The sequence below is a fragment of the Natrix helvetica genome, assembly GCF_964273705.1.
Source record: "Natrix helvetica genome assembly, chromosome: 15".
Lineage (NCBI taxonomy): Eukaryota > Metazoa > Chordata > Lepidosauria > Squamata > Natricidae > Natrix > Natrix helvetica.
The window spans coordinates 1,689,328-1,697,173 of NC_138565.1; the positions used below are offsets into that span (position 1 = coordinate 1,689,328).

General features: G+C 39.2%; 1 long non-coding RNA gene across 1 annotated transcript; it reads right to left on the bottom strand.

The window, feature by feature from the left end:
• On the bottom strand, positions 1-3,769 carry LOC309399311. The gene is made up of 4 exons (XR_014176503.1): positions 3,011-3,769; positions 1,992-2,798; positions 774-1,778; positions 1-559 (listed from the first exon to the last, which is right to left on the bottom strand). It is a non-coding gene; the product is annotated as an uncharacterized lncRNA (long non-coding RNA).
• Positions 3,770-7,846: the final 4,077 nt, after the last annotated feature.

Here is a 7,846-nt window from a genome sequence, read left to right on the forward strand (position 1 = left end):
AGGAACTGAAAGACCTATACAAATGGCATCATCCCTAACATTTCCATGCTGTATTGGTATGTGGAATGCTTTTGGGGCGCTATCAAATTATAAGAACCACTGCTATGGCTAAATGATAAAAGAAAACTAATTACTAGATTAATAATCACTGACCACACCTAGCATTAAAAAGGGCCAGAGATATTCTTCTTGGTTTTAAGAACCCTTGCAGGATCTAAAAGTAAGGAGCAATCTTATATACACAGTGGATCACACTTAGATTTAAAAAGAGTAGTTGAGTTTTTTTTCTGGTTTTAAAAACAATCACAATGAGTAAAACTACGCCAAACAAGAAACGTAGAAACTCTATTACTTATCAGCAGCCACAGATAGCATTAATATGTGTAGTATGGTGTGTAAACGAGAGTGACTTATTGTTTCAGAAATTCTTCTACAGTTCACTTTTGATTGACGTCAAGTAGCCTTCTTCAAGGAGATCATATTCATTCTTGTGTTCCATTTCTTCTTCTTCCATTTTCACCGTCAATCTTCTGTCTTCTACGATGCTCCTGGTATATGCCTTTGAGACAATAACAAAATGAACATTACTTCAGCTGCCACTGCACTTTTAATCCTAAGAATGCACAATCCACTGTGGTTACTACTGGTATCACCTCAGAGGCAGGTGGTACCCTTGCTTACCTAGGAAGAACGGAGCATCAAGTAGTGGAAGACCAACCCCCACCCCTCTGAATCCCAAAACTTTGAAGAAGGCAAGTCTCAACCAAACCTACCTCACAACGTAGGAGGCCACGTCACAGCCAAAGGCTAACAGGGCTTGAGCTGGAGACCTTTTCTTCATCTCTTCTTCCTTCCGTCTTCTTCTTTCCCTTTCCTTTCTTCCTGAGTCATGCCCAGCAAGAGCTGTCTCTTTTGAGGAACATTTGGCAGCAAGAGTGCCATTGCTCCTCCCCTCAATCTCTAAGGCTACAAAACTATAAAATATTTTGTGGATCGATGGCCACATCTAGCATTAGAAAAGGGCCGTTGAGGTTTCCTTTGGCTTCTAAAAACCATCACCATGGCAAAAATTACACCAGGCAAGAACACCCTCAAATTTATTATTTATCATTGGCCGTACCAAACATTAAAAAGGGCCATTGAGGTTTCCATTCTGGTTCTAAGAACCATAGCACTGGCTAAAATAACGCCAGGCAGAAACCTATAAAATCTATAATTGATCAACAGCCACACCAAGCTTTAAAAAGAACTGGTGACGTTTTCATTCTGGTTCTAAGAATCATCGCCAAGGCTAAATTATGCCAGGCAGAAATCTATAACATCTACAATAATCAACAGCCATGCCTAGCAATAAAAAAGGCTCTTGATGTTTCCGTCCTGGTTCTAAAATTCATTGCCAGGGCTAAAGTTATGCTGGGCATGATCAATCAACAGCCACACCTAGCATTTAAAAGGGCCATTGAGATTTTCATTCTGGTTCTAAAAACCATCGCCAAGGCTAAAGTTATGCCAGGCGGAAATCTATAAAATCTATAGTCAACCAATAGCCACACTGAGAATTAAAAATGGCCATTGAGGTTTTCATTCTGGTTGTAAGAACCATCGCCAAGGCTAAAATTACGCCAGGCGAGAAAGGTATAAAATCTAATATCTACAGTTTTCCTTTACTTGGTGAAGTAGCCTTCTTCAAGAAGATCATATTCATTCTTGTGTTCCATTTCTTCTTCTTCCATTTTCACCCTCAATCTTCTGTCTTCTACGATGCTCCTGGTATATGCCTTTGAGACAAAAACAAAATGAACATTACTTCAGCTGCCACTGCACTTTTAATCCTAAGAATGCACAATCCACTGTGGTTACTACTGGTATCACCTCAGAGGCAGGTGGTACCCTTGCTTACCTAGGAAGAACGGAGCATCAAGTAGTGGAAGACCAACGCCCCCCCTCGGAATCCCAAAACTTTGAAGAAGGCAAGTCTCAACCAAACCTACCTCACAACGTAGGAGGCCACGTCACAGCCAAAGGCTAACCGGGCTTGAGCTGGAGACCTTTTCTTCATCTCTTCTTCCTTCCTTCTGTCTTCTTCTTCCCTTTCGTTTCTTCCTGAGTCATGCCCAGCAAGCCGTGTCACTTTTGAGGAACATTTGGCAGCAAGAGTGCCATTGTTCCAACCTTCAATCTCTAAAGCTACAAAACTATAAAATCTTTTGTGCACCAACGGCCACATCTAGCATTAGAAAACGGTCGTTGAGGTTTCCTTTCCGGTTCTAAGAACCATCGCCAAGGCTAAATTACGCCAGGCAGAAATCTATAAAATCTGAAATTGACCAATAGCCTCACCTAGAATTAAAAGCGGCCATTGAGATTTTTATTCTGATTCTAAGAACCATCGCCAAGGCTAAATTATGCCAGGCAGAAATCTATAAAATATAAAAAATCTATAATTGACCAATAGCCACACCTAAAACTAAAAATGGCCATTGAGATTTTCATTCTGATTCTAGGAACCATCGCCAAAGCTAAATTATGCCTGGCAGAAATCTATAATATCTATAGTCAACCAATAGCCACACCTAGCATTAAAAGGGGCCATTGAGGTTTTCATTCTGGTTCTAAGAACCATCGCCAAGGCTAAAATTACGCCAGGCGAGAAAGGTATAAAATCTAATATCTACAGTTTTCCTTTACTTGGTGAAGTAGCCTTCTTCAAGAAGATCATATTCATTCTTGTGTTCCATTTCTTCTACTTCCATTTTCACCATCAATCTTCTGTCTTCTACGATGCTCCTGGTATATGCCTTTGAGACAAAAACAAAATGAACATTACTTCAGCTGCCACTGCACTTTTAATCCTAAGAATGCACAATCCACTGTGGTTACTTCTGGTATCACCTCAGAGGCAGGTGGTACCCTTGCTTACCTAGGAAGAACGGAGCATCAAGTAGTGGAAGACCCCCCCCCCCCTCTGAATCCCAAAACTTTGAAGAAGTTAAGTCTCAACCAAACGTACCTCACAATGTAGGAGGCCACGTCACAGCCAAAGGCTAACAGGGCTTGAGCTGGAGACCTTTTCTTCATCTCTTCTTCCTTCCTTCTGTCTTCTTCTTCCCTTTCCTTTCTTCCTGAGTCATGCCCAGCAAGCCGTGTCACTTTTGAGGAACATTTGGCAGCAAGAGTGCCATTGTTCCAACCCTCAATCTCTAAAGCTACAAACCTTAAAATCTTTTGTGGATCAACAGCCACATGTAGCATTAGAAAAGGCTCGTTGAGGTTTCCTTTTCGGTTCTAAGAACCATCGCCAAGGCAAAATTATGCCAGGCAGAAATCTATAAATTCTATAATCGACCAATAGCCACACCTAAAATTAAAAGCGGCCATTGAGATTTTCATTCTGATTCTAAGAACCATTGCCAAGGCTAAATTACGCCAGGCAGAAATCTATAAATTCTATAATCAATCAATAGCCATACCTAGCATTAAAAGGGGCAATTGAGTTTTCATTCAGGTTCTAAAAACCATCGCCAAGACTAAATTATGCCAGGCGGAAATCTATAAAATCTATAATCAACCAATAGCCACACCGAGAATTAAAAATGGCCATCGAGGTTTTCATTCTGGTTCTAAGAACCATCACCAAGGCTAAAATTAGGCCAGGTGAGAAAGGTATAAAATCTAATATCTACAGTTTTCCTGTAGCCTTCTTCAAGAAAATCATATTCATTCTTGTGTTCCATTTCTTCTTCTTCCATTTTCACCCTCAATCTTCTGTATTCTATGAAGCTCCTGGTACATGCCTTTGAGACAAAAACAAAATCAACATTACTTCAGCTACTAATTTAATCCTAAAAAATTGCAATCCACTGTGGTTACTACTGGTATTCCCTCAACCCCAGGTGTTACCCTTACTTACCTAGGAAGAACGGAGCATCAAGTAGTGGAAGACCAATCCCACCCCCCACCCCCAAATCCCAAAACTTTGAAGAATTCAAGTCTCAACCCAACCTACCTCACAGCGTAGAAGGCCACGTCACAGCCAAAGGCTAACAGGGCTTGAGCTGGAGACTTTTTCTTCATCTCTTCTTCCTTCCGTCTTCTTCTTTCTCTTTCCTTTCTTTCATTCTGGTTCTAAGAACCATTGCCAAGGCTAAATTATGCCAGGCAGAAATCTATAAAATCTATAATCGATTAATAGCCTCAGATAGCATTAAAAGGGCTATTGAGGTTTTCATGCAGGTTCTAAGAACCATTGCCAAGGCTAAATTATGCCAGGCAGAAATCTATAAAATCTATAATCAATTAATAGCCTCAGATAGCATTAAAAGGGCTATTGAGGTTTTCATGCAGGTTCTAAGAACCATTGCCAAGGCTAAATTATGCCAGGCAGAAATCTATAAAATCTATAATCAATTAATAGCCTCAGATAGCATTAAAATGGCTATTGAGGTTTTCATGTAGGTTCTAAGAACCATTGCCAAGGCTAAATTATGCCAGGCAGAAATCTATAAAATCTATAATCAATTAATAGCCTCAGATAGCATTAAAAGGGCTATTGAGGTTTTCATGCCGGTTCTAAGAACCATTGCCAAGGCTAAATTATGCCAGGCAGAAATCTATAAAATCTATAATCAATTAATAGCCTCAGATAGCATTAAAAGGGCTATTGAGGTTTTCATGCAGGTTCTAAGAACCATTGCCAAGGCTAAATTATGCCAGGCGGAAATCTATAAAATCTATAATCAATTAATAGCCTCAGATAGCATTAAAAGGGCTATTGAGGTTTTCATGCAGGTTCTAAGAACCATTGCCAAGGCTAAATTATGCCAGGCAGAAATCTATAAAATCTATAATCGATTAATAGCCTCAGATAGCATTAAAAGGGCTATTGAGGTTTTCATGCCGGTTCTAAGAACCATTGCCAAGGCTAAATTATGCCAGGCAGAAATCTATAAAATCTATAATCAATTAATAGCCTCAGATAGCATTAAAAGGGCTATTGAGGTTTTCATTCTGGTTCTAAGAACCATTGCCAAGCTAAATTATGCCAGGCGGAAATCTATAAAATCTATAATCAATTAATAGCCTCAGATAGCATTAAAAGGGCTATTGAGGTTTTCATGCAGGTTCTAAGAACCATTGCCAAGGCTAAATTATGCCAGGCAGAAATCTATAAAATCTATAATCGATTAATAGCCTCAGATAGCATTAAAAGGGCTATTGAGGTTTTCATGCAGGTTCTAAGAACCATTGCCAAGGCTAAATTATGCCAGGCAGAAATCTATAAAATCTATAATCAATTAATAGCCTCAGATAGCATTAAAAGGGCTATTGAGGTTTTCATTCTGGTTCTAAGAACCATTGCCAAGGCTAAATTATGCCAGGCAGAAATCTATAAAATCTATAATCGATTAATAGCCTCAGATAGCATTAAAAGGGCTATTGAGGTTTTCATGCAGGTTCTAAGAACCATTGCCAAGGCTAAATTATGCCAGGCGGAAATCTATAAAATCTATAATCAATTAATAGCCTCAGATAGCATTAAAAGGGCTATTGAGGTTTTCATGCAGGTTCTAAGAACCATTGCCAAGGCTAAATTATGCCAGGCAGAAATCTATAAAATCTATAATCAATTAATAGCCTCAGATAGCATTAAAAGGGCTATTGAGGTTTTCATGCAGGTTCTAAGAACCATTGCCAAGGCTAAATTATGCCAGGCAGAAATCTATAAAATCTATAATCAATTAATAGCCTCAGATAGCATTAAAAGGGCTATTGAGGTTTTCATGCAGGTTCTAAGAACCATTGCCAAGGCTAAATTATGCCAGGCAGAAATCTATAAAATCTATAATCGATTAATAGCCTCAGATAGCATTAAAAGGGCTATTGAGGTTTTCATGCAGGTTCTAAGAACCATTGCCAAGGCTAAATTATGCCAGGCGGAAATCTATAAAATCTATAATCAATTAATAGCCTCAGATAGCATTAAAAGGGCTATTGAGGTTTTCATGCAGGTTCTAAGAACCATTGCCAAGGCTAAATTATGCCAGGCAGAAATCTATAAAATCTATAATCAATTAATAGCCTCAGATAGCATTAAAAGGGCTATTGAGGTTTTCATGCAGGTTCTAAGAACCATTGCCAAGGCTAAATTATGCCAGGCAGAAATCTATAAAATCTATAATCAATTAATAGCCTCAGATAGCATTAAAAGGGCTATTGAGGTTTTCATGCAGGTTCTAAGAACCATTGCCAAGGCTAAATTATGCCAGGCAGAAATCTATAAAATCTATAATCAATTAATAGCCTCAGATAGCATTAAAAGGGCTATTGAGGTTTTCATGCAGGTTCTAAGAACCATTGCCAAGGCTAAATTATGCCAGGCGGAAATCTATAAAATCTATAATCGATTAATAGCCTCAGATAGCATTAAAAGGGGCCATTGTGGTTTTAACACCATGATTGACATCAGACCAAGAAGACTGTGCCAATTAAAGAACTTCCTAAGAAGCTAATAACAAATATTGCAAGACTATTTCCAGCAACATTGAAAGTAAACTACACTCCCTACCTGCACTTTCCCTATCTTTCTAATTAAATGTCTACAAGAAAACCACTAAGCTCCGATTCGAAAAAGTCTGGCTGGCACTGGCATTATTTCTAAGGGTGTGAAGGTGGGAGGGAGGTGATCCCAAAGGATTCCCTAGCAGTCTGAGTTTCACAGAGGGGGTCCTCAAGCACTGGAGGCTTCCAGCCTAGTGCTGTTGTCTCTTCCGTGTGATTCGCCCTCACTGCTTGCTCAAGGACTGAAAGGGTCCCCCCCGGGCAACCCCAGAGAGGACTTCCAGTGTGAGTCTCCCACAATGTCTGCTCAGGGCTTCAATGAGACAGGCAGCGGATTGACTCCCTGGCTCATTCAAGCTGAGTGTCAGAGTGGAAGCTCAGGGACTGAAAGACCTCCATAAATAGGGGCATCACCCCCATCCCCCGTTGTATTTGTATGTAGAACCACAGCCAAATAGCCAAAATTATGCTACATCAGAAATTTTTGATACTTTTCATGTAAGTTTCTCACACTTATGATTGCTCTTTTTATCACTGATACTTTGTAATGTTTCCTTTTTAAGAAAATCTTTGCTAAAGCAAGTCTTGGCTTAGGATAAACTTTAGGAAGGCCCAAAGATTTTTGTTGTTGTAAAAATGTTGCAAACAGTACCTGCCAGGCTTCCTCATTTTCATGATACACTGTAGAGTAAATTAAACAATCTGTCTTACTGTTGATGTCTTCTTCTTCGTCAATTTGGATTCATGCCTTTGTGATTAAAAAAAAATCAATGTCACTAAATGGCCAACTGGTGTTCAGAGACAAGAAAACTAATCAAATAATTTTTAAAAAGGGGCTTTCATTTGCTTTATCTTACATGAAAGAAGGCATGGTAGAATGAATTGGAACGTTGGGCCCTTGAGAATACCTCAGACCATAGGCTTGAGTGTTCCTAGGGTAAAGGTATGGCCTCTAGTCCCAGCACTTTCTCTTACTCTCTAGGAACAGGAAACTCTCATGCCCTGAGAGTTTACCTTCCTGCAAGAAAGTAAGGTCAGCTCCTGGACCTGAAGTAATTTTAATTAACTTTTGCTTTTAATTGACTTGAATTTGGCTTCTTTTAAGGACCTTCGACTAAAATTACCTCAATTCTCAAGAGCTGACTTTATTTGAAGAAAATAAGGTCAATTCCTGGACCTGAAGTAATTTTAATTAACTTCTGCTTTTAATTGACTTCAAGTAACTAGTCCCCTACATGTTTTTTTTTAAAGGAGCCTTGACTAAAATTATCTCAGGTCCCAAAAGTTG